Here is a 24,853-nt window from a genome sequence, read left to right on the forward strand (position 1 = left end):
AGTAATAAATGTTATTTGCAGTTAACAATTTTCTTTTTTCTTTATTACAATATTTATGGCAAGACTAGGTATATCGAGCGTGTCTTTTTACCTAGAATTTTATGACCATATCAGTATTATATGCATAATTTTTGTAATCGATTCTATGAAGAGTCAGATTATAATTCTTTTATATTATGGAGAAACATCATTTGTTTTTTAAGTCTTGGATAGTTCTAATTTTTTATGAATAACTACTTTATCAACCGTCGAAAAAAAGAAGGAAGATTCATAATTTTTTTTGAGTTTGTTATTTCGGAGGTTTCGACAGGGTGAACCGATTTTGATTTTTGTCATTTTCATTTGTAAGTGGTGGCCTCTGTTTTGTCATTTAAATTTGGTCTAGTTTTGGCAATTTGAAGACGGTCCTGTATTTTTAATTATAATTATTTTATTAAAAATTCAACTTATAGTTGTGGAAAATAGATTGCCATCTATTCACGTGAAGCTCAATATATATTGCCGGGTATCGTTATCCTACGCACACTTAAAGTTATTGTTACTAAAATTTACATATCGCATATTACGTTATAGTTCAAAATTTTCTGAGTAAGAAGTGCCATAAATTGTAGTGAATGTGGCAACACTGAGGAAGCTTCGCTCGATTTCTTGACCACACAATGTGATATAGAATTTGGATAGACTATTATATACTAAAGAACATATTTTATCGTTCTTCTTCTACTGCAATGATTCTCGTTTTATTCGTTTTTTTATATTACGACTGACCTCAGCTTACAGCTGTCAATTTGACAGTTGCCGGAGTTTGAGGTTTTATCAAGCTAAGTTTTATGAGAATTATGTTATGGTGATTATTGAATATATTATGTACATTTCTTTGCATCTAAGAATTAAACATTAAGGTACGGTCACTGATTTTCAGTTTTATAGTATTAAATGTAATTTAACAATATTAGAAAATTGTAAAAAAAAAAAATAACGATCATTCGACATTTGAATACCGCCATACGATCGAATTTTTTCTACAGTGTAATATTTTTTAAACCTACCTACTGTGAACAAGTTTATCACATGAAATAATGTATAAAAACCAAAATCTAGGTATCAAATGCTATACGTATTATTATATTTTTCCATAATTACAAATGTTATATTTGTGTCAACATTAAATTAACATAAGATATATTGCCTGCCTCATGAATCTAAGCAAAAAACACTAACATTTAAAATCAATAACAGCCGTCCAAAAACGAAGTGACGAATGCTATCTAATAGCTTATAATAAGCTGAAGACTGATATAATTTAAGCCACATTTATATTTGAACATAAAAATCCCACTTCCGTGAGGGCACGTGCCTACAGGAAGCGGATACTTGAGTTTTGTGGTAAAACAAATTTGTGGTGAGTTACCATCGATTGATGAATGGTCTTGTTATAAATATAGATTTAGATGACTTCTAGTTGAGATTTGTTTTTTTTTTTTTACATGAGTAAATAAAGTTCTTTATTTACTCATGTAAAAGTTCTTTAACGTTAGAGATGTTAACAGGGTTCACCTGATGGTAAGCGGCTACCATCACCCATGAACATCTGTAGAGGTAGTTCTTCTGCAAATGTATTATTCGCTATTTGTCCCAACGGGTGAGTAAATTATTGACGACGGAAATAAAGGAATGTATAAGGAAGGGTGAGGAATAGGAAACGGGCCTAGATCTATTTGTTTAAAATTACCTAATGATTACGTATTCATCAGATACTAGCTACGCCCCGCGGGTACACCCGGCTGCGTCCAGAGGGTTCACCCGAGTAAATCTGTATCCCGTAGGAATATCGAGATAAAAAGCCTTATTCCAGTTGTTCAGCTACGCACCAAATTTCATTGCAATCGGCTCGGAAAGAGTAACAAACATACATACACATACACATATAGCCAACCTCACAAACTTTCGCATTTATAATATTAGTAGGATCAGTTAGTTGAAAACATTTTTACACGCTTTTTATTAGCTTCACCTGTATGTTTGTTTGTTTGTAACCGACTTCTTTGGGCGCGATTTTGACCCACTTTAAACGGCCAGATTTCGTTCAAACTTTGTAGATTTATTGAGGACCGATGACAATACACTAATTTGATAAAATTATTCCATTTTTCAATTTGCAAAATATGATAAAAGCGTTTTTTTTAGTTTTTTTAAACTATTATAATATATTATTGTAGAATAAAGTTAGAGTTAAAATACCTTACCCTAATCCGTTAATAAATTTTCCTCAGTAACAGAATTTTCTCATAATATTCTTCAATCGAACTATCGTTTTCAATGAGATATTGCAGACATGTTTCCAACTGACTTATTAATCCTATGTATGATGCATATAAAGATTATAATAAGTTCATTCATATCCAAGAACAAGGACTAGGAAATTTTAATGAAGTCCGTACGACCATTGTGTTCTGTGGTACGGCGTACGCGCTCATAAGTGAAATTTCTGTCCCTCTGCGGGGTATGCACTAGATATCTAAGTCAAGGTAAGCCTGGTATTCGATTTCAGTGCCGTGGTCGTGATATTTAGTCTCTACAGAGCATCGAACCCATTGGGAGTTGCTGATCGAACCACTGTACCGAGCAGGTAGTCTAGTCATTATTAGTTATTATGTATGTCATTCAATATTTTAACATTAAAAAAAGGAAATAAAATCGGCTGTATTCTAATCCACGCCCTTCGCCTTCGTGAGATTAATCTAGAAGTATGCTGACACCTTTTTAATATGAAAAGATCGATGACGGGAAAGGGGGAAAGAATCTTAATTCAATTCATATTGCTTTCTAAATTATGATAAAACAAATATTCCCACAAATAATATAAAGTAATGGCTTCCTATCTTGTTCTTATTGCTTCGAATAATAAATTAATGTATCTGCTGACATTTTGATTGACTATTGACATTTTTTTGTAATTCTGAAGAGTTTTTACATTAGACTTAGATAAATACGCGGATAGTTCGCATAACATTTTAACACTAATAATTTCGTGATAACGCAGCGTAATTCAATACGCGTGTATAATAAGGAAGTCGGAATAAAATGAGATGCAACATTAGTTGTAAGTTGCAACCGTATGAATGTTCTCCGAATTGTAGACAGAGGAAATTCATTTCCTCGCAAGAACATCGTTTCTAATAACATAATCGTCTAAACATAACGTTATGTTCGGATTGTGCATTTATTAACGAACCTATATAAACGAATCAATAAGTAATAACGGAATTTCAGATAATCACACTAATATAACTAATATTCAAAATGCTAAAGAACAATACATAAAGCATGAAAAAATAAGTATAGAAAACGGTCTTACCGCTTAAAAGCGATATCTTCCATACAACCACAAACCAAGAAAAGCTGCAGAGTGGACGTGGGAGTGGTCGGTGCACAAGACAGTTTTATGTAACTTGTTTTACTATAAGAGATATTAACCAGAAAACACATAAAGCGTACAAACAAAATTTTACTTATGTAAAGATTTTTCGTAAAAACTAAGACACGTTGGGTGTAATAGAGATAATGAATGCTATTATTTTGGTATTTGAAAGTTTACATAGTGTGTCATTATCTAGAAATTATCTTTCTGATTCTCGTTATTAATTAATTGAATAAGCTTTTACTCTTCTCGTAGCAATTTAATGCAATTACCTTTTAACGGCATTAAAGCATTATAAGTACACCGCCTACCAGTTTTCTCTATAATGCAAATAAATTTTATGAAGACGTAAAATCTTCGAAACGCTTTTAAAATCTCGGATGGAATGCATAAAATGAAATCAGCAGTGGAAACTAAAATAAACATTTAATGGAGCAATATAACTGGTCTAATTTCTAGTCTGTCTGTTACCGCTAAATTGTCTTACAATACAAAATATGTCCAACATTAACATAACAAAACGAAAGCATTAAAATTCAAAATCGTTAATCAGACGACAATATAAATCACACGAATTATGTAACAGCGCGATACGAGAGTTGCGTTTTCTTTAATTTCCACTGAGACATTCAGAAGGACAGAGAGGGAGATAAAATTTATTGCATACAATGGAAAGAGATGAATATATTTAACGGCGTCAGGGACGGGGCGCGCGCGCATCGCTCGACTGAAAGCTCGTGCCGTCTTCAGTCCTTTCTTGAGCTTTGACGTGTGTGGTTGTGTTTCAAGGCCCCGGCGCATCCTGAAAAAACACACGATTCGGAACTTGGTCGTGTTAAGTGACACTTAGTGAATTTTTTGTGTACGTGACGTTACATTTTGACGACATAGTGACTTGTAAGTGCGATTTTGCGCGGGATTCCTCTTCATTCTTTAGTCGGTAAGCGGATTTGTGTTATTTTAAGATATAATTAAATATAGAACGGCGGCTGTATGAAAATATAATTAGTTGAATATTTAAAATGATTCATGGTTAGCTAGAAGCAGTTAGACGGTGTCGCCGGTTTCTGTTGGGAAACAGATGTTTGGGTAAATATCAGGTGCACGTTTTTATGAGTCCGAATTTTGGCGGCAAAATTATTGTTTCACGGTAAAATAGTTGCGTGTTGACATTACCATATTAAAATCCAATTTTTTTATTATGTCTGTTTATTATTCTTGTGTATAGACTTAATATAATGTGTGAATCATTCATTTATATTTGTAGCTTTTCTTAGATTTCTTGATTTAAATTTTCCTTATATTTAAATTAATCATCAATATTAATAAATTAAGTGTAGTATGTTTTTTCGTTGTTAAGATCTGCACCTCAACTCAAAACACTCGATTAATACCGACATATTTTTAATACGTATTGGGATATGAAAATATTTTTTGTGATAAATAAAATCATTTATTTGCAAGAAAGAGGAATAAAAAAATTACAAAGCTTTTGTATTTTTATGTTTCTCTCTCTTTTTAAAAATTGCATCAAATTAAAAATAAATTTTCAAATCTAATCTATATATATATCTATATATAATCTATAAATTTCTCGTGTCACAATGTTAGTTACCATGCTCCTCAAAAACGACTCAACCGATTCTAATGAAATTATGTGTGCATTTCGGGTAGGTCTGAGAATCGGCCAACATATATTTTTCATACCCCTAAATGATAAGAGAAAGGCAGAACAGCGAATCGATCAATCATTAAACTTTTCTTATCATTAATATATTATTAACTAGGTACATGAAATATATATCTTTTTAAATATATAATATTAAAATGGGAAGCAATGACATTTTTTTAACATTAGTGCATAGTTAAAAATGATTGTAGTTATGTAATTAAACAGCACAACGACAAATTTTAAGAGTAATACACGTATAATTAGTTTACTCTTCTGCTTGATAATTTATAATCTCTGAGAACAGTACCCAGTATGTACTTATTAGGTACAACGAGCAGTTAATGCATTTAACCAACTAGGGTCTCTAGCTAAGATGGAATGAATAGCCCCTGTATGGCGATGCAAGGCCAGAGGCTGAGCATCATCGGACCCTTAGCATTCACGCCGCGTAACCTAACACGTGGCAAACAATATGTTTTCGTCGCTATAGCACAAGAAACGGCGTGGAGTAGTTATTGATACTAAAATCGTTAATGGATATTAATTGATGCGTTTTGCCATTACGGCGAGTGGGCAGTTTGCATTTTTATAGTTCACTAAAGTTTGGCTATGTGAATAGTTAATCAATTAGATTGAATAGTATCTAACAAACCAATTGGTTCTTAGAAGCACGTCTCTGATGCATGAAAAATATATGATGTTATATTATTTTTATTTCCCATCTGTAATGGTATTCAAGTTACAATAATACACATAATACATATTAAGCATTTTATTATTTCAATCGTACAATTTGAAATAAATATTATCGTTATTAAAATTAATAATCATAAAAATCTTTTCACACAAAAATCAAATTACCAGAAATGCATTGAAATAGAAAAAAGGCAAATAAATACGGAGACTCCATTGCTTTTAGCTTGCCCTGTTCCTTACCTCCTGGCATGTAGTCCGAAACACGTGGTAACCGCAAAAAATAGTCACAAATGAAGATGGTTAATGTTTAACTATTTGATATCTGTTAACATCAACGAATGTATCAGTATCCTAATAGTATCAAACAAATATATTAATAAGCTATAGAAGTTTCTTATATATATTTTGAAACCTCTAGAAAACAGAATTTTTAATTTAATTGTTATACTATAAGTGGTATCCCAATTTAAAGTCTTGCAAAATATGATATCATTACAGTTAGGTAGGTAATGAGCTTAAATTATATACGAGACTAGCTGTCCGCCCCGGCTTCGCCTGTGGTACATATATAGCCTATAGCCTTCCTCAATAAATGGACTATCTAGCACTGAAAGAATATATAATCCTATCCTACGATTATATCCTATCCTATCCTACTAACATTATAAATGCGAAAGCTTGTAAGGATGTTTGTGTGAGTTACTCTTTTACGTAAAAACTACTGAACCGAATGCAATGAAATTGGGTACATAGACAGCTAAACAACTTGAATAACATATATACAACTTTTCATCCCGATATTCCTACGGGATACGGACTTACGCGGGTGACACCACGCGGCGCAGCTAGTATTAGTATAAATTCAAAATTATAAATAGAATTTAATCAAAATGCCACTTTTGTTTCAGAGTTTTATAGATATAGAATCTTTTCTACTATAACATTCTGACAGAAAGAGACATGAATGAAAGCGATAAAGAAAAACACTCTTATAAAATTATATTTAGGTTAATCGTACTAAATTGAGTTTATGGTTAGTTTTACTCAGAATTTCAATGTTGTTTTTTTAGATTTTTTTAATTTCACTGCAGATATTTTAGTATCTCTTTGATCGTTTTAACGAGCAACGCTGTTGATCATAATATAGTTATGATGATTTATTTCGAATATAACATACCAGAAACATTTCGGATTGCAGGATTTTTGTGGGTAATAGACACTATATAAAAGAATGTTAAAGTGAATGAATTCTTTTAGAAACACCACATTCATTTAGTTTCATTAATCTCATCTAGTTTTCTACTTTAAGTTTTACATAGAAAAATTTCTTACATTCTAATTATTATATAATTAAATAAAGTTATGTGTATGAACGTGTGTTATCGTTCTTTGAACGTTAATCGTGTAAAAAACTATTTCATCATACATCTTCAATAGTTCTTCTTTCGGATGAACTAAAAGCACTAAAGAAGAAAGAAATCTATACGTACAACTATGTACACGTTGTAGATTCGAGCTAATATGTAGAAACCATCTTAAGGGTATCACTGTTTCTTGTTTTATGTATATTTATATATGCAAATACACAATTAATTTGATAACTAGATAATAAAGAAAATTCTGCCTGTGTACAGACGAACAGACGTGTAGCTGGTAATAAATAATATACAACGCAATGAAAGATAAAACAAAAAATTTCTTGTAGTTGAGTTTCTTTTAATATTTCATGTGTCTGCTTGTCGAAGAGATTTACGGTGGTTAAATAATAAAGAAGAATGAGGTAGCTCAAATAATAAATAAGAACCATATTGTTGATTATTTAAAGCGATTAAATTAATTAAATGTACAAGTAAATATTCATGTCAAAGATATTTCATTCGTATTAAGGATGTAAGAGTCATAATTTTCGTTATAAGAAGGAATACTCGTATAGTAAGAAAATAGTAAGCATTTCTATTGTATCGGTTAATTTTTATATTTAATTGAATAATACACGGCATTGTTAGCATATGTTTTGTATGCTTGACGCAGCTCGTATAAGATACTCGTAAACTTTGTTGCCAAACCGCCGATGGTCCCAAATAATCGTTGACTGGATCGGAAGAGTTTATTTTAGATGTTCATGTCGTAAAACTACTGGTTACTCCACTAAAAGCATTTTCGGAATTCTATGATTAGGTCACTTCATGTCTATCATTTGTACTTTTATTTTTAGATGTGACAATCAGTGATGTTACTGGTCATATCTTAATTTATACCTCATACCTCACAAAGAGAAGGTGTTTTGAGTGTGGGCGTCGAGCACGCTTCGGTACGAATTGGGCCAGCTCGTACCGTCGGAGGTACAACATCTCCAAAGATCGGCGTGAAATTGCTGTGTTTCGTTCGATGTGGGGGAGCTGGACGCCCGTATTCGTTTACATTTCTTCCGTGTCCATTCCTTTATCCCCATTGTCGATCCATGCCCTATCCTTTACTCCTTAAATCCGGAAATGCATGTGCAGCGACTTCTGAAAATATTCATGGGCGGTTGTAATCGCTTATCATCAGGAAAACCACTAGCTCAGTTGCCCGCTTTTACGTAAAAAATTTAGGTAGGAATTAAATTTTGTCAGCGTAGTGTGTATTATTTTCGAGAAAAATGGTTAATAATTTAATTCTTATACATTTGTAACAGCTAGATCTAACGTTATAATCAAAATTAAAATAAATTCAACACGCTAAGGGTATAATGGACTGAAATGAGTATTTAAAGCTTATTCCTTTTTCTGAACTTAGACTTCAGTAGTTTCCTAAAATATTTGGTATGCGGGTATCAAATATACAATATATATAATATTTAAAGTTAATAATTCCTCACCACGTTGTATTTAACTTTGAAGATAATAAAATTGTCCTATAATTACCGCATTTCGACCATTTTACAAGCATCGTAAGCTTACCATTACACGTCTACTTTGAATATTAACGAAACTATTTATATGTGGTGTATAGTGTTGTAGTAGTTTTTATTCCGGTGACGATTTTACTACTCGTATTGCATAATAAATTGGTAATTTATGGATATTTTAAGCTTCGAATACTTCTATTGTAACGTCATCTAGCCCCTTCCGTGTTGTCTTCGAGTTAAAGAAAATACGTGCTTATATAAGGTATTTGGTTGATAAAGAATATTTTTGGTATATTTAAGTATTAGATTGGTGTGTTATATAATATTTTTTTAATTGTGTTAGGAGAGTTCCTTCATTTTATTCAGGTATTGCCTTTTAGATTAGTTATCCTTATTCTTGCGCCTTGTACATTTCTTTTTATTTCAGTCACAAATAAAATTTTAAAATTTGGTAAAACCTACGAAGCATCTACGTGTTAAAACAATTAACTCTATAAATATTGAATCAGATTTATCACTTGGCAACAATTTTATTGTAATGTAAATAAAAGATAACTTAATGTTTATTTGTTAAGAACCTGTTATTGTTTATTCTGTCACAATAGAACTAGACATTTGACCTATTAATTAACATTAACAAATATAGATTCAAAGATATAACGGCGTCTTAGAAAGTTCAGTTATCTGTTCTATCTAGTGTAAATTCTGGTTTATTCCTAAATTACTAAATTAAGAATTCAACTATTATATAGCATTTTAAAATATATATATAGAGGCATACTAGTTGTTACAAAAATTAATCAAATTTCGGAAATATTTTTCTTATAACACAAAAAGCAAAAATCTTAGCAGCATGTAATTGAGAGCAAAGTGCAATAATTTCCGCCTGTCGCCGCTTCCTCCGGACGGTGATAAGAATGCTATCATTGCTTGTCACTTTCTATTGATTGACGCATCCAATATCCTTAATATTTATGATGTCCTAGTACTTTAAATTTTAAGTATTATATCTACTTGCAATTTTCTTTTGATTGAAGGGCATGATGATGATTTTTATGGCTTTGGTTGGAAGGTACAGACCATCAAAAATTTATGTTAGGTACTAATTACCATTAATAAAATACAGTAAAAATAGTAAGCTTGGATAGGCTATAAATCTTAAAAGAATACACTACCCATATAACCAAAAGGGTAATAAAGACAAAATACATTTAAATGTGTTCAAAATTGGAATCCAACATGGCCGCCACCATCAAATAGAGTGACCACAAATGGGACCGCTTCACGGTAATCATGGGACACTAATGTGACCACGCATCACGACATAGATAATATTTCCTTTTATTCACTTGCTTTACATTTACCGACACTGTATTTTGTTCGTGACTTAAGCCGAAATTTTAAATCTCTTAGGATTTTCTAATTACTTTGATACACGATTGATAGTAATGTAATTGGATGTGAAGATTAATTCACCTTACAAAGATTACTGAGGATGATTACTTAATAGTATTGCTTAAATATTTAAACTTTCTAAGATCTGTAGCAGCTGCTTTCCACTTTTATTTGTCATTTGTATAAATCATAAAAAAAGAATTTTAAGTAAGAGGTAAGAACTAAACACTAAAATGACACCTACATGATTTTCCTAAATGAACGAAAAGTCGTAAAGCTTGAGAGGTGCTTACAATAAAGATAAATTTAAGTGTTCCATTTCACAATAAAAATACATAGCCGACACTCGTATAAGATTTTTTTTTCTTAATATAATATGACAACACTATTTCAATAAGAGACGATTATAATTTCTTTTCAGAATAAACATTATTTTACAAATATTTTCCGTCCGTAAGTTTTCCGGCAACATTCCCCGTTTTCATTAGATTAAAGATACCCGAATTTGTCCTTTCTCGGATCACAAATTATTTCTTTACTAAATTTCATCAGAATCGCTTCATTGGTTTAGGCGTGAAGAAGAGATAGACAGAGTTACTGTCATATTTATAACAAAAGTAAGGATTAAGATATTAGTGCTGCAACATTATTGTATACTTACAGTATATGATATAATCTATGTATTATTATTATCATTAATTACACAATATGTACGAGGATAGTAAAGTCTAATAGCCATAATGAAAAACATCTCTTAAGCGTCGTCAAGATTAAAAAAAAACAGTTCCAGCCTTTCTCGAGTATAGAAATATTTACTTATAATCGATTAAAATAGCTAGAATATCTTAATATATATAAATCTCGTGTCACAATGTAATAAAATTCGCACACCATGTGCAGTTCGATCCAACTTAAGAAATAGGATAGTTTAAATAATTTTAAATACGATAAATCACAACCCGGGCGGAGCCGGGGCGTGCAGCTAGTTTAATATAGATTAGAAACAGTGTTCAAATGCCACGTGACCAATATAAAAGCGAAACAAAACACGCTCGTTGTAATTCAATAAAACAAAAGCGGCCAGTGATTGTCTCAATCACATGAGAGCAACATTATCTTCGATTGTCTGACCACTAGGGATGTGCCTAATGTTTGTTTTATCGATATTTTTTCCTGTGACCTCTCGGTGGTTTTAAAGGAGAATTTTATAAATTACATGTTTTTAGTTTATTTATTGTTGCACTCGAATATGATTGGTAAATGTCGAATGACAAGTTTTCTTTTAATTCCGAACTAGTATTTGCCCGCGGCTTCGAACGTGAAAATTCGGAGTAAAACTCCTTCCTTCTCATTTTTCTATAATATTATTAACTCCATCAAAATCTGTTGGGTAATTTTAAAGATCTAATTTACTAACTAATCTAATCTAAAGACAGATAAACGGCGGAAAGCGACTTTGTTTTATACTATGTATAGTGAAATGAGTTGTAAGTCCGAATATTTCAATGTTATTAAATCAATAAAAAGGATATTTCCATTACTTATTGCTACATTATAGGTAGCATATACAAAAACATATTTCATGAATATTATTTTAAAATTAAATATTTAATGAAAAAATTTCAATGGGTCAAATGACAAAAATATATTATCACATCTCTACATCCCATTGGAGACAAACTGAGCGCTTGTCAAAACATAACACAATATGGACCCTAAGGTTAAGTGTTAGAGTTCAATTTGATTTGAATACCTTTTCAATTCAATCCAATAGTATAAATTGTAATAAATTTCAATTAATACGATGACAGGGTATTGTCTTACGAGATTTGGTAACGTTGAATCGTGCGAACTTTTTACAATGCTTTTTGAATTTGTTCATTATATCCAATCATCATCATCATCATCATCAGCCCATACATGTTCCCACTGCTGGGATTCAGGCCTCCTACGAGGGTTCAAGCCATAATCCACCACGCTGGCCAAGTGCGGGTTGGCAGATGTCACATGTCGTCGAACTTTTTGATTATTGGCCATGCCGGTTTCCTCACGATGTTTTCCTTCATCGTTTTAAGCAGTGGTGATGTTATCCACATGTGAAAATAAATTGAAAAATCTATTTATTTCCTGCATGCTCGCCCGGTCTCGAACCTCGACTTATCGATTTTGAAGTCCGAGGTTCTCATCACTGAGCCACCACTGCTACATATATAATATTGGATATAATAATATCCAATAATAAGTAATAGTTATATTAATAAAATCGCTAAATCACCGTCAAATTGTCAGAAGGAGACCAAATAGAACCCTATGGTTCGAGGTCGTGTGTTGTTGGAACTTTCTTGTGGAAGGCATCAGCTTTTAAATAATGAAAGAATCATCAAAATGGGTTCACTCAGTCAACTACTATACTACAGTACTGACTTAATAAATCAAGACCCTCCTTTTAATTGAAGTCATTGAAAATATAAATGTTATGTTCTTTATTCCATACCTATATACTTTTAATAAGTCAACTAATATTCTCTTTAAAACGTCTATCCGGTAAGATCCGAGGCGTGAGGCTAGTATCTATAATTACACAATTCAGAAGTTTCCCTTTTATCAACGAATACAAACCGTCGCCAAAGTTTATCAAAAGTCGTAAATAAACATTGGCAGTAATGCGTAAGTCACGTACCTTTGGATTAATATTAAAGTGTCATTTGCAAAATATTATTTAAAATAAACTGTCGAAGAATAAAATAAAAATTCTGTTTTATCCATAATGTATTTGTATATTACCTTTATTTCATACGCCAATATCTTACAAATGTTACATTACAAAGAGCTGACGATCAAGTACATTTTTATAGCAGCCGTTCGGTTAACTTTATTTATTTGTATATAAATTTATAATTATTGATGTTGGAAAAATTACTGAACTAAGTAATAAACAATAAAGAATTTTATAAAGAAAAACGTAGCACCATGTTCCGATAATAATGAAATAAATAAATAAAAAAACGTAAAACGTTATAACGAAAATTTCTTAAGAGCCATTCGATTCGTTCACATTCAACATACAAAAATATTTCGAAGCAAACTGTATCCATAGCTTCTAAAGAACTGTCCTTTTAAAATGCCTATGTGTAAAATATTACCTAATTATACAGTTAAGCGCTCTCTGGAGCTATTGTTTGTAGTGCGATTTATTGTGATGGTATTATGTAAAGTGCACGTGGTTGATAAGTATTGTATTTGAATGCGCCTCTTGTTTTAGTATTGACGTTTGTTGAATATTTTTGTGCTGTAGTAACGAACGTAAGTGACGTTGACATCTGAACGTAATGGTTGGTCAAAGGGTGAGTTCAAAAGATCGAGAGACAAATGTTTGCTAAACTATATTAAAGCAATATTTAATTTTCAGACATGTAATAACGTGCATAATCAAATTGTATACTTAAACGCGAATATAGAAGACAAAATTTATCAAAAACTTTTGTAATTTTAACGACTTTGTAAAGCTTATTGTTAAATAAGACCTTTTTCAGCACACGTCGCTTGTATTCTCCACAACAAAACAATACAACTTATTTTAAAAGTAACGGCCTATATACAAATCTTTTTATATGCGTAGTGCATCAACATCTTACATCATTTCCATGCGCATTACACCCCGGGTTAAAAATCACATAACAAGCCACTCGGATATGATAATGGCAAGCACTATGGATGTAATAGAATATTCAAATTTTACTTCATTTGCCGTTGAGTGAGCACGATTAATATTTCTATACTGACATCAGAAATCATTCCCGCTTCCTCGTACGTGGAGTGCATTCTATCGTCATCTGTCCTATTCGTACCTTCCTTAATTGGGAACGTGTGAAAGAGACGGTGAATGTTTGAAGAGCGTCTTATAGCAGTCAATCATCTATATTCGTGGTGGCTAGTGGAATATTATCGAAGCTTCCGGTTGTGTTAAGTCATTGACTTGAAAAAGGCTCAGTGCTAGGAGCATTTTTGACAAAGTCAATTTATGTGATGATATTTTACTCTATGCCCTTTTGGCTTAACTTTAAATCAGCTTATCTTAGACTTTCCAAAGGCATAAAATAAAACAATTAGAAACTATGTAGAGTTCATACAGGACATAAAAGGTTTGCGCCTGTTTCATTATGCAAATAAATCCACTTAATTTACTTAAATAAGATCTGAATAGAAACTATACCGTATATTCTTATTCGAAGTACTACTATTGAATACCATTTTAATCACAATGCTGTACAAAAAGCTAAAAATAAAAATTCATGCGATATTTTATATGAAGTTATAGAACAAAAATAAGTATCACAAACATTACAAAAAGTTGCACGTTACAGGTGGGCCCAGAATAGAACCCTGCGGAACTCCCGAAGTAACGCAGCTTTGTATTGAAGGTATTTAACATGTGCAAAGACGATCAAGAACACCTTGTAAATATTAATCGCCCCCCATATAAGAGTGCGCCGTTAGTAACCGGTACCGCGCGTTTGCAGCATTGTTAATTGAATTTGTTAATTAAAGGTCGTTTTAGTTGTGTTTGTCTTGCTTGCTATCTAGGACCCTGTTTTGCACTCTGGTTGGTTTAATTTACTATACATAGTATTCAAATGATGTTAATGAATTCTTATCCTGATCGTGGGTAACGTTTATGAAAGGCTTATGTGAAGTCCTTTGATTTCACATTGTTTAATCAAGGAGCAAAATTTGGAAATTCTTTAAATAAATATAATTAAATAATATTGCGCTTGATCCCAGTAATTTTCTCATTCGAATTAGTATTAACGTCTTACTCTGTATTGTGTATAGTCGGCTAACATAAATAAAGCTGGCGTTTGAATATAAAACAAAATTCAATGTAACATGTACGAACTTTCACTGAATAAATAAAACGCCACACACGAGCTTTTAAAATTCGAGGCGCTATTCTGTAAACCGTTCGATTAACAAGAAAGAATTTTGTCACGACAAGATCCGAGAATTCATTACGAATGTGGAGAATGCTAATGCCTGTCACATTTGTGCTGGATTGACGGCGTGTTATTGCGTTTTTGAGACCAGAATTGGGCCGCGACTCGCATGTTTGTGGGAATTGGATCCTTGCCTGTCAGTGGCAAAACGGAAATTCTTAATATCACGAGAAATGTTAATTAGAGTAAATTTATTTAAATTTTGTCTCATTGTAATAAGTTGTTGTGCAGTTGTGTTGAATATTGGTAGCAATTCATTTCTTTATTAATTTTTGTGAGCCTTGCATTTGGAACGCTTTTTTATCTGTAATATGAGTACTGTTTATTTAAAAAAAATGAAATTTAAACATTTTAATGACATATATGTATTCGTATAGCCGAATAGAATAACAATTCAAAATTTTCTGATTCCCATATTTCGCATTCGATAGTATCACTTCTTCCTGTCGATTCGATGAAAATCAAAAAAAGGGAATTTATTAGGTGTCGCCGTATAAATAATTTCCGACGAGGTGTCGGACTTATCATCTGCTATTGTCCAATGAGATTTTATCTCAGTATTGTAATGTTTTGTCCCGGTATGGTCGTGAAGTGAATCAGGAATAAGGCCGCCTTCTAAGAAATAGTTCTTTGTTAAAAACGTAAGATCCGTGCGAGGGATGAATAGGTAAACAATATTTAATACCACGCTGTATCACATATTAATTCATTCGAATCGTAGTGTTTGAAATTACCGACTTTTAATTATCGGTATACTCAATTTTATGAATAAGAAGAAATATAATTTATATAGATCCATAATAGGTTACAGGTGTAAAATTAAATTTGTTTTACGAAGCATAAATAAAGCCATCATACTTATGGACATTAAAACTTAAGGGACAAAGTTACGCTTAATTTAATATTGATTTGATATGAATAAGCATATACTAAATTGTACAATACAATACTTCATCAGTTAATACAAGTTCATTCGAGCACATAATAAAAACGAACCAGGAATTCATCAAACTCAAGTGTGTCTATTCATAGCATCAATCTGAAGAGGTTTACAGAAGTAAACAGTTCAGAACTATCAAGTGAAGTAGTCTTAGTCGCGTTTAACTAATCTACCGCTGGTCCACCCACGTACGCCCCTATTGTTACGGTTTTGGGGTCCCCTGGTCAATTATCTATGTGGTTTAGGATAACTTTGGGTACTAGTGGTGATATATGGGTCAATTGTATTTCGGATATGTTTGGCTCATTATTGGAAGCGCTATGTTTGCATTTTACCCGTGAAATATAAATTTATGAAAGAAATCCTATTTTTATTACGAGTATTTCACAGATTTCTGAATATATTTGTATCTATTTAATATTATCCTTTTAGCGATGTATATAACTTTTTGAAAACTTATTTAATTCTCGTAAACCAAATAAAAATTCCTTATACTGAATAAATTTCAAATGAAAATAATGTATGTTTCTACAGAGAATATTAAATGGTGAACTATTTACTGGAATGTGTAGATTTTGTAAGTATAAAATGCAGATGAAATATGTGAATGGCAATTAAGAGTCGTTAAAGAATAATTTGCGCCATACAATCTTCCATGTATTACATAATTAATTCAAATAGTTAGTGTTAGGTATATCCTGGTATTAACGTTTTTAAAATATTTGTCACGTAATTTTTATATCATCGTTTTCAAGCACGATGAAGATTTATTTCTCCTTTCTTATACTTATAAGAAAGGATATAGGGTATATACTTATATATTTATGTATTTATTAAGAAACCAAGAAGGTTATTTATCAACATCATATACCAGTCTCCCCGTGACCACGTTCGCTGTAAAGTGTTCGAAACGTCGGGTTAATAATATAATGAATAAATCGCGTTTAAAATCCGCTAAAAAGTCTTTAATTTCTAAATGTATAATACTCGCGTAAAATCAAACACAAGAAAATGCGTAACATATAATTTTATTCGGTATAAACCTCATGTACTCATTTAAATTTTATGTTTAACAAATTCCTATAGAGGAAACAGTTTCATAAGTGTAATGGCGCGCCATCATATTTTTTATACTGTACGGAACCGATGCGCATCGCATCTTACTAAATAACTACTAACCTAATTTTGAGTGTCTGGCTTAAAGAAAGCGTGGTTTGGCTGATCCATTTCGCCTTTTGTTTTTTACACAAAGGATGTTATTGTTAACGACGTGTCTGTTGAATCTGGGCTCCCGCTATAATGATTTTCTATAATGATCAATTTTCTTCTACCATTTAACTAATTTACGTATTTTTAATTAAGAAAGAGTAATAAGTGACTTTGTAATAGCCGCATTCCGAAAATAATTGTTTAAAATATGTTCGTTTTTTAATTTATTTCGGAATCTACAATTTCAAATATAGTAAAACTAATTCGAATTACAAGAAGCAAGACCTGACATTTTGTTTGTAAGATAACCTCAAAATGTAGGATTGGGAACATAAATTCTAAGCATTTTATTAATGTGATTACACTCAAAATCTCTGTGATGTGTTGGCTATAAATTCTTCAGATGTATCCGATCGTTGTTTATTTGTGTGTAACCAATACTTTAATATTTGCTATTATGTAGTTTAAATATTAAGAAGTCTTTTGATTTGCGTTTCACGTTGGATAATTTCTAAGACAAAGTTTGAAATATTAGTTGAGTTATCATATACAACATTCAGATCTGGTCTATTTAACTGATTTTTATGTCTGAAAGGTTTTTGTTATCAAACAAGTGATTCTCCACGAGAAGTATTAAGTCAGAAGTTTTTCAAGGTACAAAATTTTAATTTGAACATATTTACAGAAATACCGATAGAACGCTGAAAGTCAAGACATTTAGTGCATGGGCTACTAATCTTCTTGTCACAACCACAGATTAAAAATAATTTTATTACGATTAATAAGAAGGCCAAATACTATGTATTACACCTCTTTCGATCACATAAAAATACAGTTATAGGTACTTGCACGTACTAAACTAGCAAATATATAGGTAGGTAGATATTATGGACATACTGGGGTATGTGTATTATAATGTGTTCATTTATATGTGACAGAGAAATTACGCACAATTTATGTCAGTGTAGACGGAATAACGGTTAAATAAACACGTTTAATTCGTAATTAAGTCGACACGGGCTAATTTTGTTCGCATTTAGTCTCGAGGTGTTGAAATAATTAGCGCGTATGTTTTATGGAATGAAAAAGGTTTTTTTATGGTAATAAAGCTGACTCAAGGATATAAGTTAGTTAAAAACAAAACAAGGAGTTAATTAAGTCGATATTGATGTGGTTTTCAATGTCAATTTGGGCTTGTAATTTTTTGTAACCAAAAGTTTGCATTATTATATAAAATACTAAAATTTCTTAATAAAAATATGACTAAACGTCTGAGACTGACACAATGTGTTATCAATAATTCTTTTTATAAATTTTATCTTATCGATATAACGTACAACCCTAATTACGATTTGTCTGCGACAAATGTTTTGCCTCTACTACTGAACTACTACTACTGTATTTCGCAAAATACTTATCAATTCGCAAAAACGATTCATAACACGTAGCACCTCGTAGCTCGTAACGGACAACTGCAATTGAATAAAGATTCGCCACGGGTCGCTAGTGATGCTCACTTGTAGATAGCGAGGACATTTACGGATATTTACGTGAGCATATCGATTGTTAGTTCTCATTTGAATCTGTAGATTTAATTTTTAAAGAATAAATTAAAACATATAAGTTTAAGTTATTGTTAAAATGACAGACTAGAAATATAACACGACAGTTTATAAAATTGACTACATAAAACATTATTATCATATCAATAATTTAAACTAACCTAATATTAAATATAAATTTATACTTTTTTATAGAAAGTATACGATATAAAAAATCGGGGTACCCAATAAAATGTTATGACGCAACAAATACAAAAAAAAAAATACAGCCGAATTGAGAGCTTCAAACCGACTTCAAAATGGAGGACATTTTGAAGTCGGTTGATTATCAAGCAAAATCGAAGTATTAATATAATTTGTTACCAAATTACCTATAACTATAACCTAAAAGCAATCAGTAGTAATAGTAATTTGTAAAAACATCGTGGGTACATCAGTTGTTTACACGAAAAAAACAAACATTCACAAACCTTAAATAAAACAAGGTTATGTGACTCATCGCCGGTGTAAACCGGATTATAATGTTAAATATACTCGATATTTAATATTATTTCGATCATCACTAGTAAATTTAGCGTTAATTTAAAAATTATTAGCATTATGTATGGGGGAGATAAGGTCTTTGTATAGTTTACGAATAAACGCGTTCGGAAGTTTTTTGTTGCTGTGTCTTTATGGGATTTCAATGGAGAATTAAGTTTGGATTTATGTGTTTGTGGGAAATGGGGGTTTACGTATAATGCGAACTTTTGGATAATAGTTGTTATTGTATTCATGGAGTAAAACTCTCAATTTGTGTTGTATCGTTTACAGTAATAGCATTGTTTACTAGCGAGGGTTGGTATTTGATGCTGGATCGATTTTGGTGAAATTTTTATTGGGTGCAATTTGATTTATAAATACGATACTGAACAAGACAATCCATGTCAAGTATCAAAACGAAAATATGTGTAACTAGCTACGCCACGCGGTTTTACCCGCGAAAGTCTGTATGCCATAAGAATATCGGGATAAAAAGTTGCTTATGTGTTATTCCTGTTGTCCTGCTATCTACGTAACAAATTTCATTGTAATCGGTTCAGTAGTATTTGCGTGAAAGAATAACAATACACATACAAATGCTCACAAACTTTCGCATTTATAATATTAATAGGAGGAGTTTTAACAACGTAATAAAATAATTAAGAAACGTAAATTCCCATTTAAAAATCTTTATAATAAGAAAATAGTGATAAATGAAGACAGCGTAGTAAACTCAAGGTAGTATTTAAATTTACTAAGTGTTTAGTGAAAAACTAAATATACGCAGGGCTATTATCAGGTCATAACTCGGCACTATTATTTGGGCTAAGATTCTGCAGATCCCATGGACAGATTGGAAACAGCAGTCCGTTGGTTTGTTTACTCGAGTTACTTGCTTCACTGTTAGTCACTATTAGATAGATAGATAGATAGATAGATAAAAAGTTTATTAAAAGAACACATTAAATACATGACAATTACAAATTAAGACGTATTGTACTATTGTACCTAAAGCTCTGAATAAAACAGTGGATAGAATGGAGTAATGGTATATTTTGCGGATTTACCAATTGGTTGAATAAGCTGTTGCTATGGCAACATATAGACGCGGCAAATTTGAAGACGAGATATATATATTTTTTTTATTGTGGACCAAGTAATATTTATCACACTAATATTATAAATGTGAAAGTGTGATTGTTTAGATGTTTGTCCGTCAATCACGCTGAAACTGCTGAACGGATTTTGATGAGATTTTTGTATACAAACAGGGTATGATCTGACTTGGGTGATAGGATAGTTTTTTACCGATTAAATTCGTTGGGATAAAACAGGAATATTGATATCCAGGCGCAGTCGGGTCGAGCGTCTAGTATTAAATAAATATAAGCGTATGATGTTTGACGTATAAAGTGTCAGATGTTTCATTTAAAACAGAGAAGATTGAATATTTAAATTATTTTACTATGAAATATTGATATAAGAGGCGTTACATTTAAGAACTTAAGGCTCTAAACACAATCAAATTTATCATCACTACATTTAAGCAAAGTCACTTTTCACGTCTGTCCTTATGTATGCTTAGATCTTTAAGACTACACAACGGATTTTGATGGTTTTTTCTACAATAGATAGAGTGATTCAAGAGGAAAGTTAATGCATAATAACATCTATTAAACTCCTAATATAACGCGTCCGAAACCGCGGGCAAACGCTAGTGATTGATTAAGCTAGCAGCATAAACTGGCTACAAAACAGTGTAAACGAAGCTCCATATATTATTATACAATACGAAAATAGCGCATTGCGTTCAACATTTGACCGCTAGTACACATAAAATTAGATGAAGATAATGCGACGTAGTTTTAATGTGACGGCAATGTATGTATTAACTGGTTGTTTTCTGTGATATTGCATAATATAGCTTTAATATTATCCTTATATTACAAAATGTTTGTCGAACGAGAGTGTGTTTGTTTGTCCTTCTTTCGCGACTCGGTGGAGTGATTTTATAGTATGATTCTTATGTCTGGAGGTAGAGGATGTAGGGTACTTTTTACCGCTGTGACACGCATCGTTCCCATGGGCAGTTTACTTTGACCACGCGGGTCAAAGGCTAGGTATTGTATATGCTTCCTAGATAAGACCTAATAGCGCAGGGGACGTTCTCATACGTATTTAACGAAGTTCGATGCATACATATATCATTGATCTCATGAACACAATGTAGATTAATTAGCCCAATGTATGTTCTTATATATATATTATATATATATATATATATATATATATATATATATATATATATATATTGTAACCGTGAGGCGATTACATTCTATTTTATGGATAAATTACTTTCACACTTATAAAGAAAGCTATATTAAGCGTAAAATGGCTATAATTTATTATACAATATATAAATATGTTAATGCTGAATGTAGACGAAACCGCGGGCTGCAGCTAGTCAAAAGCAGTCTCATACAATGTAAATAACGACTAATCTTACTTATCAGTCATCTGATACATCCATTCGATTTACAATTCCTCTACAGCATGTGAATACTGAGTAATTTCAACGAACGTTTTATATTTAGACGTAATGTTTCTTCGTAGGGATAAAGTTTACTAAGATATCCATTAATTTCTTTGGAAATTGAATTATTCAGAAGCCTGTTTCCCATTGATTGGCTATGTGCAGACAATTTGGACGAATTATATAAACATAAGATATATTTGCTTGGCGATTTCTTGGAATGCTATTGTTTTGAATGGTGAAAAAAATGTTTGAAACAACGTCACGGTTTTGATTAGATATGGTAAACATACTTAAACATTCTACCTTAGAGTATTTATGTTTTTATTAAGACAGGGTTTAGAAATAACCAGAAGTGTAAAATTTTGCCAAATGTGTGCGTTGTATTTGACAAATAATAAACAAAGTTGTAGTAAATAATTGATTTAGAATCGTGACATTAATTTGATGAAAAAGTATGAGGGATCCTAAAGCTTGTAACACAGTTTTTAACTAACACAGGCCTTAATTTCTACTTATTATTATTATGATCTACACTAACGTATCCTACCAAAAAAATTTCGAGTTAACTGTTGCCATGACGAAATAAGTTTGCCTTGTAAAAAATTATAAAATTCCACATTCTACCGTCGTGGTGATGCGAATATTTAGTTTCTGAAGTAAGTAACAAAATAGCCATACCACAATAATTAAAGGTCTTCGCTATAGCCCTAATAGGTAGTCTGTTGCACAAACGTCTCCCCCAAAGACTTCAAAACAACCGACCAGCGGCCTGAGTGCAGCGGTTCCCTGTCTGACTAAAGGTAGTTAAACCTAAAAAGAGTATTTATATAGTTGATATCTCGCTATTTTGAACACACTGGCAACTAAAATATTCACCTTTTTTAATAAGAAAAAAAAAAATGTTGAACAAACTCATTATCTTCGACAATCTAAATGGTACACTGAGTTGGATATCGTCAAGTAGCAATGTGTTTTTACCACTCAAAAACACAAGCACTTTATTGAAGTACAACCCTTCTTAAATATAAATAAATCAATTGGTCTGTCCCGATGTCATTTATAGATTAATGGCTAGTGATGTACGTGGGCTGGATATTATTGTCGATGCGTGTGTGAAAAAAGGAGTAAATAATTTATTTATGCACTTGTTATTTGTAAAATATGTTTCAGTTTTTTTTTTGTTAGCGAAATTAAACTAGCTTTTCCCGCTGCATCGCTCGATTAGACAAAGGACTAAATGGACACGTCAGTATTATAATTTAATCAAAATCGATAACTTGGTTTGACACAGACAGATATACAGAGTTTCGTATTTATAATATTAGTAAATAATTAAAATCAATAAATATACATACGATTTACGAAACGGTCAGTTCAAACTCTGAACAAAATTTTTGGAATATTCGTTATAACTTGTTATCATTATATATGATTTGATATATTTTGTATTATGTCTTACTAATGCCGAAATGGCATATCATATTTTGCTTTTTTGTAAATTGTGAATACTTTACAAAAACTTACTTGCGAAATGACAATACTTGTCTGCACTAATGTCACAGTGCAAAAATCATAAAATATATAGATTACATATTTTTTAAAGTTTTTATACTTCTGGACAGTTTCTTGTATGAACTGTAACATCGATATCAATACATACATGAATGCGTGTTTTCGAGATAATACACGCATTGTTTATTCTCAGCAGATAAGATTTACGGTCAAGGGCACAATTGCAGGCTCAATGCAGTTGATTCTTGTTTTGATATTATTTTATGTTTCGCCGTACGCATTTCGAGTTTAACACGTTCTCAAAATAATAAATATAGTTGTAAAAACCTGAATTATAATGTAATTAAGTAGTTTGCTATAAACAATATTGCTAGTAAGAAAAAACATAAAAAAAAACCGTAGAATAGTAAAAAATGCTTATAGTGTAGTGTTCTAAGTATTTATATGTGGACTGTTTTTTCTTATGTATCTTATAAGATGTATCTTTATCTTATTTTTCCCTCCGTCAAATATCTATTTGTCACATTATTTAAATCCTATTAAAATACTATTTTATTAAATTACTATTAAATGTTATTAATAAAAACGCATTCCAATTCGCGCGCTTTCTTTTCACACACACAAAAGTATCACTGCCGCATCCAAAAAAAAAAAATGTACAAATACAAACGTTTTTTCATCGTCAAACAAAAAGGTGTGCAGGAAGTTTACAGCACGTGTTCCCAGCACAGGATGTTGTTGGACTCGCCGTGGCTACGACCTGCGCTAAATAGTTACTGGCTTACAGCTTAATTGGCGAACGTTGGTTTATAAATCCTTGTACGAAATGGCGCGTGCTATGTTCATTCATATATGGATGTGGTATCTTGCAAATAATGCGAATTTGCAAATTTCATCTGTTCGTTTCAGCTGGATAGGTGACATGATTTATTATTATTCTATTTTCTATAGAAATAAACTTTAAGTTGAATTAAGTTACTTAGGTACTATAGGTACTTTTTAGTTATTATTAGCTTTAAATTGATAATTTATTACATTACAATTTAACGCTCATCATACGCTAGGTACTTAATATTTCAAATAGTAGGTACTAAACCGAGCAAGGTGATGACATTTTTATAAGCAATCAAAAGGTATTAAATGTGTAATTGAGGTGGTTTAGCGGTTTGTGGTTGTAATAATATATTATTTAGAATAATATATCATGAATAATTCATTGCGACCACAAAAGTACATTCAATGTATGTACAAGTGCAAACGGTTATTTTTTATGATACTTCGTTGTACGTATAACCGTCCACGTTCATAATTTTTTTTTTTTAGTTTTCTTTGTGGCCTGTTTCAATACCAGCTTTAGAGCAAAATAATAAATAAAAAAATGAGTATTTTCTGAATACCAGCCAGTATATGTCCTTTATATGGAACCATTTATAGTAATTAATATTAAGAGAATTTAAAATTAATTGGTAGATATAATAATGACTTTGGCAGTTGTAAAACTGCT

The 24,853-nt window shown here is 31.5% G+C and overlaps 1 protein-coding gene across 2 annotated transcripts in view; it reads left to right on the plus strand.

The window, feature by feature from the left end:
• The first annotated feature begins 4,164 nt into the window (after positions 1–4,164).
• LOC119829038 (fibroblast growth factor receptor homolog 1-like) overlaps positions 4,165–24,853 on the plus strand; it is a 61,747-nt gene continuing 41,058 nt past the window's right edge. For both annotated transcript variants that reach the window (XM_038351401.1, XM_038351400.1), the window contains exon 1: positions 4,165–4,361. The gene's annotated coding sequence lies outside the window, so the exon portion shown is untranslated. The remainder of the gene's footprint in view (positions 4,362–24,853) is intronic.

The sequence above is a fragment of the Zerene cesonia genome, chromosome 9 (assembly GCF_012273895.1).
Source record: "Zerene cesonia ecotype Mississippi chromosome 9, Zerene_cesonia_1.1, whole genome shotgun sequence".
In the NCBI taxonomy this organism is placed as follows: domain Eukaryota; kingdom Metazoa; phylum Arthropoda; class Insecta; order Lepidoptera; family Pieridae; genus Zerene; species Zerene cesonia.